Source organism: Myotis davidii, unplaced genomic scaffold (genome assembly GCF_000327345.1).
Source record: "Myotis davidii unplaced genomic scaffold, ASM32734v1 scaffold539, whole genome shotgun sequence".
In the NCBI taxonomy this organism is placed as follows: Eukaryota; Metazoa; Chordata; class Mammalia; order Chiroptera; family Vespertilionidae; genus Myotis; species Myotis davidii.
Window position 1 is genome coordinate 2,164,738 of NW_006290028.1, and position 8,060 is coordinate 2,172,797.

Sequence of the window (8,060 nt, forward strand, 5' to 3'; positions counted from 1 at the left end):
ACTTGCTCATTTTCTTCTCCTCTGGCACCCCTATTATGTGGATGTTGTTTTGTTTTGTTCCAAAGTTCCCTTACGCTCTCCTCCTGCTTTTTAAGGTGTTTTTTTTTTTTTTTTTCTAGATGCTGCTCTGCTTGGGTATTTTTTCCTAACTTGTCTTCTAGCTCACTGATGTGATCCTCTGCCTCTTCTAGTTTACTGTTGATGCTTTCTATTGAGTTCTTTATAGCAGCAATGTCACTTTTCATTTCTTCTTGGTTCATTTTCATTTCCTCTTCGTTCTTACACATATTGTTGAATATGTCTTCCATTCTTTTGAGTGACCTTTTGCCCCTTTCTCTGAATTTTTTCCCTGACATATTGCTTGCCTGCATTTTGTTTACTTCCTTTTCTGGTGCTTCCCCCTTTTCTTTCATATGTGGACTGTTTCTTTGTGTCCCCATGATCTCTCTTCTCCGGATGTCTGGTTATGTAGCTCTCTCTCTCCTGCATTGATTTAAAGGCACAGAATACAACACAACAAGACACAATGCACAAGGCACTGAACACAAATGTATTTATGATACTAATAACCCCAAGTAAAGGTGACCACCATAGAAAAGAGAATTAGGAGATAAGAAAAAAAAAGAGTGCAAAAATGATATTGAGAAAAGGAAAAAAGTAAGAGAGAAAAGAAGGAGAATAAAAAAGAAGAGGGGCAAAAACTATTTATATGGGCAATAGAACAACCACTAATCCCAAAAAATGCAAACAACAAACACCCAGAGATGAATGCAAACTACAAACAACAACTAATAACAAGTGAGGAAAGAAAAAACAGAAGAAAAAAACATACAAAACAAAAAAAGAGAGAAACCATCTCACAAACAAGCACAAAAAACCCCCACCAATCTAATCAACAATCAAGCAAACAACAACAATAGGGCAGAGAGGAAAGCAAGGAAAAACAAATCAAAATAAAACAAACAAACAAAAAAAAAACAGAACAAAAAAAGCAAAACAAAACACACACACACACACACACACACACACAAAAACCCAAAAAAAAAAACAACACAAAATGGAAGAGAGAAAAAAAATGAAACGAATATACTCAAAATCAAGCAAAAGAACAACAACACAAAATGGAAGAGAGAAAAAAAATGGATAGTGAAGAAAGAGAAGAGGAAGGTGTTTATGGACTTAGAGCATGGGATCTGAAATTAGATATATAAATAGGATGAATTTTTAACGGCGTAAAAAGAAGGAATAGGGAAAATCTAAAGCAGGAATAGGGTAAGAGAAACAGGAAAACAAAAGGGGGAAAGTGAGGAAGAGAGTGTTGGCTAAAGGTAAATCTGAGATAGAGTAAAATGATGCTAAAGGAAAAATGAAAATAGAATGTAGAACACTAATCCTAAAATAAAATAAAGAGAAAATAAAATGACACTTAAAAAACAGGTAAAATCGTAGTAGTAATAATACTGATAAAAATAAAAATATAATAATTAAAAAGGTAAAATCACGTAAGGAAAAAAAAGGAAAAAATTTAGTTTCTTAAGTAAAGGATGAAAAAATAAAAATGTGCAGTAGTGGAGGTCATTCACTTCCTCTACTGTTCTGTTTGGCACGCCTGTTTTCTCTCAGGCAGTACTGAAGATCCCTGTGTTCCACTGTTCCTCTGTGTTGTAAGCCACAGTCCTGATTTTCAAGCAGGCAGTATTTCTTTGTGTCTTAGGCTCCTTTATTTGTATTTACACAAGAGTCCATTTGTGATTCAACCTCTGGGTGGCAGTGTTTCTGGATTGACCTCCAGGGCTATAAGTCTTCTCTAGCCAGTATTTAGATTTTGTTTTCCCTGTTGCACTTAATACTGGTTTGGAAGAATGGACTGCCCCAGAGCTGGTTCCCTGATCGTTACTCCCCATTCTGATTCCCAGGTTCCACAAAAACAACTTTCCCCTGCAGTCTCTTAGAGTGTCCCCAATTGGGTGATCCTATGTACTGGGCTTAGTACTCAAAAGCAAGAATTTAAAGAGAAAAAAAGAGCCAGAGTAAGTGTGTGCAACTCTGTGAACGTCTCTGTGCATGTCTTTTTTCCACTGGCACTAAGCAGCCGGCACACTGATAAAATTTCAGGCTGCCTTTCTGCACCCAGTCCAGGTATGGGTTGATTTTTAGAGTTCCCTTTTGCCAGCAGCCCCGCGGATCCCCTTCCACATTCGCAGATCACGCCAGCCCCAATGGCCGCGGATTTTGTGGGGTGCAGACTTCCCCCGAACCTCTAGATCCCGTTGAGCGTTTCTCTCTCCAGCCTGGATTGCAGAGCTCACCTTTCCCTAGGTGAAATCCGACCTTTCTGTGAGAAGGTGCAGTACTCATCTGAGCCTTGTATTCTTGCTGCTTGAGACCCGGTGTTCCTGGGTTCGCAGCTGGTCCCTGGATGTTGTGGTTGTAGAGTCGCAGAATGTATAGGCGTCCGGTAACAGCCACTCTCTGCTTCAAGATGGTGCGGTCTCCGCGGCAGAGCCGGTGGCCCCAGGAGAGATTTCAGCAACAGTGGAGGCTGCCCGGTCAGGGGAGCCCGGTCTGGCAGTCCCCAACTATCCCTTGGAGTGCAGCTGACCCTCACCCACAAATATACACTCCCCGTATGTCCACAGGCTCTCCTTTCACTCTCTCACTCACACACTATCTTTCAGTCTGCCTTCCCATTGGCAGCCATCTTCTTAATCCTAAATATTTCAGCTTTAACTGGACTTTTCAAGTGTTATTTTCTTATTTACAAAGCAATAGTGCAAAAAGATAAAAAGACAAGAAGCAACAGTGCACCACCAAAGTGGAAGATTTATGGACATACTCATATAAAAGTAAAAACTTAACTTGGTAATATCTGTGTATATTTTATTGCGATATTCTATTCATTTCTACAGCATTGTTAGTTTTTAAAAAAATATATTTTATTGATTTTTTATAGAGAGGAAGGGAGAGGGATAGAGAGTTAGAAACATGGATGAGAGAGAAACATCAATCAGCTGCCTCTTGCACACCCCCTCCTGGAGATGTGCCCGCAACCAAGATACATGCCCTTGACCGGAATCGAACCCGGGACTCTTCAGTCCACAGGCTGATGCTCTATCCACTGAGCCAAACCGGTTAGGGCAACATTGTTAGTTTTTTATAAATTGGTTATCTTACTACTTTAATGTTAATATAAACATATTTCCTTTTCTAAAATGATGCATAAATGTATTTTTTAAAGGCTACCTAATGTTGCATGGATATCCTGTAGAGTAATTAAACCATTTCTCTGTGGTTGGGCAATTAGGTTGTTTCCTAATTGTGTCTATTACAGTGATGGTGAACCTTTTGAGTTCGGCATGTCAGCATTTTGAAAAGCCCTAACTTAACTCTGGTGCCATGTCACATATAGAAATTTTTTGATATTTGCAACCATAGTAAAACAAAGATTTATATATATACATTTTTATTTTATATATTTAAATGCCATTTAACAAAGAAAAATCAACCAAAAAAATGAGTTCGCGTGTCACCTCTGACACGCGTGTCAGAGGTTCACCATCACTGGTCTTTTATATACTTAAACTGAGGAGAGCGTGTTCACAGTGAAGGTAGGTTCTGTGATCTGCTTGTGCAGCGTGCAAGCAGGAAATGGGGGGCAGAGGGTGCTTCTCCCTCCCTGTTTGTTTGTACCCGAACTCTCCATTGTTTACATACATTGTAGCCTCTGTGCCGTTTTCAGAAGCTTTATTTGTCTCACTTACTTTTTGGTTTGGATAAGGTTTAAATATAAAATCCATCTGTGGAGCATATTGTATATTCACATTGAAGACTAAAACCCATTTTCAATTAAAACTTTGTTCAGCACTCATGGTTCACTTTGTCCTGTTTTTATTATGAAACACTTCAGTCTTCTTCCAAAACCCCATATGTCTTGTACGTTTCAAGATGTTCCTTGTTGCTCACGAGAACGAGCTTCTCTCTGCCACCGGCTCACGGCCATATGCTCCGGCTGTTCATCTTGCCTCCCTGCCTGGCGTTGGTGTAGGCAGCATCTTGTATGCAACGCAAGTCAGTTTATCCCCTTCTCTTTAATTGGACTTGTCAGAAGTAAAATAGCAAACCGGACACATGGAACGGTTCTCGGGCTGGTTAGGTTATATGTGACTATAAAGGAGGTGGCCTGTCGAAGTTCCTAATGTTCATAAGACACAGAGAGAAAATGGGTCCAGGGAGACCTGAGGTCTTGCCAGATGTAAGCGAGTACAATGAAGGGACTACTGGTGCTGCTCGGCAATAGCACACGCCATCAATTGCCGTTCTTCTGTATTGATTATAAACCGATGTGGAGATGGGGGAGGGAAAGAAGGTGTAAATATCAGATTCTCTCTCTTATTTGCAGCAACACACCACCAATACAGACATTAGGATTCATTTTATTTACACCCAGTGTTTTCCCTCTAAAATGGAAACCTTTCTTCTACCACAACACAAATGAAAGAGCTGAAATGCAGGGCGTTGTGTATCCCGTGCAGCCATTTTGAAATAGGCGGCTGGTTTCTTATTCCTTCCTAACACTTCACCCTAATTCCAATAAATACAGGGAAGTTTCTACAAACATTTGAGCTGGGCCTTACAGGATGCATGGGGTTTCAGCAGGTAGAGATGAATAGGATGGTGCAGGCAGAGAGCAGCCAGACAAAGGTAGAGGAAGTTGTGAAGTAGAGACTACCTCTCCTACCATTTAAATTAAATCTCGTAACAGCAGAGGAGCGGGCACAGAGCAGGGCAGTAAGAGCCCGGCTGAGTCCAATCAGCCTGCTGGGGGAGTTGTGCACCTACTGTGTGAGATCAAGGCAAGGTGCTGAATCCGCCTATGCTTCCATCTCCTCTGAGAAAGGGAAAATAAAACTCAGCCCCCGGGCATCATTCACTTTGAACACAGGGGTCCTGCCTGTCTCAGGTGGGTGGGAGGGTTAATCAAGGTAATTCATAGTAACACTCAGCACCGTGGCTGGCACAGTGTTCAGTTGAACATCAGCTACTGTTATTCATGCAGCTACATTTTAAAGACTGAATCCATTTGAAATCCCTCTGATTTGTAAAGGTTTATGCATCTCTACCCTATTACGCAATCTGTGTTCTGAGAGTAATTTGAGTACAATGCGAGATGCACTTTGCCTAATTTACTGGGCTTCAAATTTGTTGTGAAGGAAGCCTACAATGACAGAAACAAATAAACCAAAGCAAAAGAAAGCACGCAAAAAATTAAATCCCTTCTAAAGGTTTTGAATGAGCAATTTTTTGTCCCTGGTTTTGGTTCATTCTGTGCCAGTGCATAGAAGTCTCAAATATATTTGTTTTGTCCCTGGTTTTGGTTCATTCAATCTGTGCCAGTGCATAGAAGTCTCAAATATATTTATTTCTATTAGTAAAACCTGTCTTCTGTGGCCATCCAGTGTTTCCATGGGGAACTTTTTCTAGCACAGTTTTTGTGACCTTGAAGTTTACAGAGGTTTATTTTTCTTCCCCCTTTATATCCAAAAGCTGGGAAGTTGAGAATGGACTGGCCGATTAGAACATCGGACCTCAGCGTGGGACGGCCATGAATTTCCTGAAGAGTGAGAAACATGGCTAGGGACAGTGATTATTACCAGACTCCCAATGTCAGCAAACACTTCAAGGGTGCAGCAGAGAGAAAATAAGACACACAGGGCTTCATGGTTTCTGCTACGAGGGTCTTTGGGCAGCTGGGATGGAATTATTTGCTGAACACACAGTCATTTTTTTATCACTTGTCCAACTGGATTGATTGGAGCCTGTTAACACTGTTTTGTAAAACAGAAAACAGCCACCAGCCACTCAGCAGTCCACAGGAGAAGGCACAGGCTTGTGGTTTGTTAGGAGTGTCTGTGGAGTCTAGTCAGCAGAGGGGGGATCACAGTGAGTGCCACAACTAGCCAAGGTCAGAGGAGCTGGCTGGCCGCTTAGACCCCTCACAGGTGGGATGCGAACTCTGAGATGGAGTCTAGTGTGCACGCTGTTTATTAGGGAGGGCCCTGCATCCATCCCAGTGGGAGGAAGGACACAGGATTGGGCGGAGGGAAGTGAGCTATGACATAGGCCTGATGGCAGCCGGGGCCAGCCCCTCGGGGCCTCGAGCTAAAAAGGCCCACCAACGTTGTCTCACATTAGATGAAAGAGCCTCATCTTTAGACTTACTAGTCACAGGATATGGGCTGCTCTTGGAGAGGTGAGACCTTGGGAAGGTGACGGTGCAGCCGCGGGGAATCCCCGATGGGCTGAAGGCTGAAGGCTGCCTCTCCATAGAACTGCCCGCAGCTGTCCTCACTTCTCCCCCTCCCCTGCAAGCTCTGTTATAACACGGAATCCAAGCCAGTTCCCAGAAGCCTGACTGGACAAAGAGCTTCGCCCTCTCCCTTGCCCTTTCCCTGTTCCCCACAAAATAAAGTTCCAGGTAACGCACTATCCCAAAATTACTGACCCTCTGGGCAACATCAGTGCCTCCAACAGAAACATAGACCTAATACTAGCTCTGTGAGGCCAGCTGTTGCCTGGAGCAGGGATTGTAAGGCAGTGTTACAGCCCTGACCTCCTCACCAAGCACAGGATGGGAGCCTTGCCTGTCAGGGAGGCTGCTCAGAGAGATCCTCACCTGGACAAGGAGGGAAAGGGGGCAAATAGCTGACTCCTGAGATTCCCTCTCATTTTGGATGCATATGATTCCAAAATGTACGTGCAAACCCTACTGAGAGGTGGACCAGGGAGGGCGTTTGTATTCTATTCAGGGGATGGCGTGTACTGGTGGGTTTTTTCCTTTTCAAGTGAAGCTTGTAGATTTTATGTGAGATCACACACAGTAAAAATCTGACATTTCTACTTTGTGAGTCTGGGCTAAAGCTGAGATTTGATGTTGAAATATGAAAGTAAACTGTGACTAGCTCCATTTAAGTATTTAGGATTTATATTTATATAGAACCTTTAAAGTGCTCCCGGCTTCTCACTCTGGAGAAAAGAAGAAATTGCAGTAATCTCACCTAGGGCTGGACGTCCAGAGAGGCAGCACTTCTAGGTTAATGGGAAACTGACACTCGCGCCCAGGCTTCTGAGAGGTGTCCAGCCCCTTCCAACCAGCGTGAACTCTCACACCCAGGGACACAGTCACGGGCCTCACATATTAAACTGAGTGCTCTGTGCCCCAGCTCAACTGCAAATCACTTTCAAAAACATTTCTTCATAGTCTTTTTAAGAGCACCATTTGTTTTTAAACATTGCCCTTTCACAGTCCAAAGCTACTTCTTAATGTTATTGCTCCTGGCAAACCCATTTCAATTCTCTGAAAATGACTTTTCAGTGTTTTTTATTTGCGCTGTTTCCACTCAAGTGGGCTGGCATGCGGCTGGCTTCCCCTGCACACCTCCACTCCCACCCCCGCCCCCACACCCCAGCCCCAAGGAGACAAATATGGGAATGAATCAGCACACGATGTCAGCATTGGAAGGCTTCTTGGATTTCATCTAATATAATTTAAACCTTGCATTCTCTTATTAAGGATGCGGAAACTGAGGTATGAGTGGGGGGTGGGGTGGGGGAAGGGTGTCACAGAGCAACTTACAGCAAAATTAAGCTAGGACAGAGCACCCTCAAGTTGTAAAAGACTCTCTTATTTGGTTTCCTCAGAAGCAGTACATGAAACCAGATGCAAGTTTGTGGTTTATTTGGAAGGGGGTCCCAGTTGACAACGCAGGAGAGAGGGGGCATGAGACAGGGGAGGGAAGGCCGCTATTCAGATGTGGTCATGCGCAGGCTAACTGGGCGGCTGGGGCTCAGTCCCCTGAGAACCACTGGAGATGGTTTAGATCAAGCCTCTGAGTTGTCCCTCTGGATGGGCTGGGACTGGCAGTGCTCAGCCACCGACTCCCTCTGTTTGCCACTGTTTGAGGGCTGCTCCCGGGCTCTGAATTCCCAGCATTTCCAGACTGTTCTCTGCAGGCAGCCAGGATTTGTCTACAGCCAGAGAAAGCCCTCAGGGGAGAGTTGCA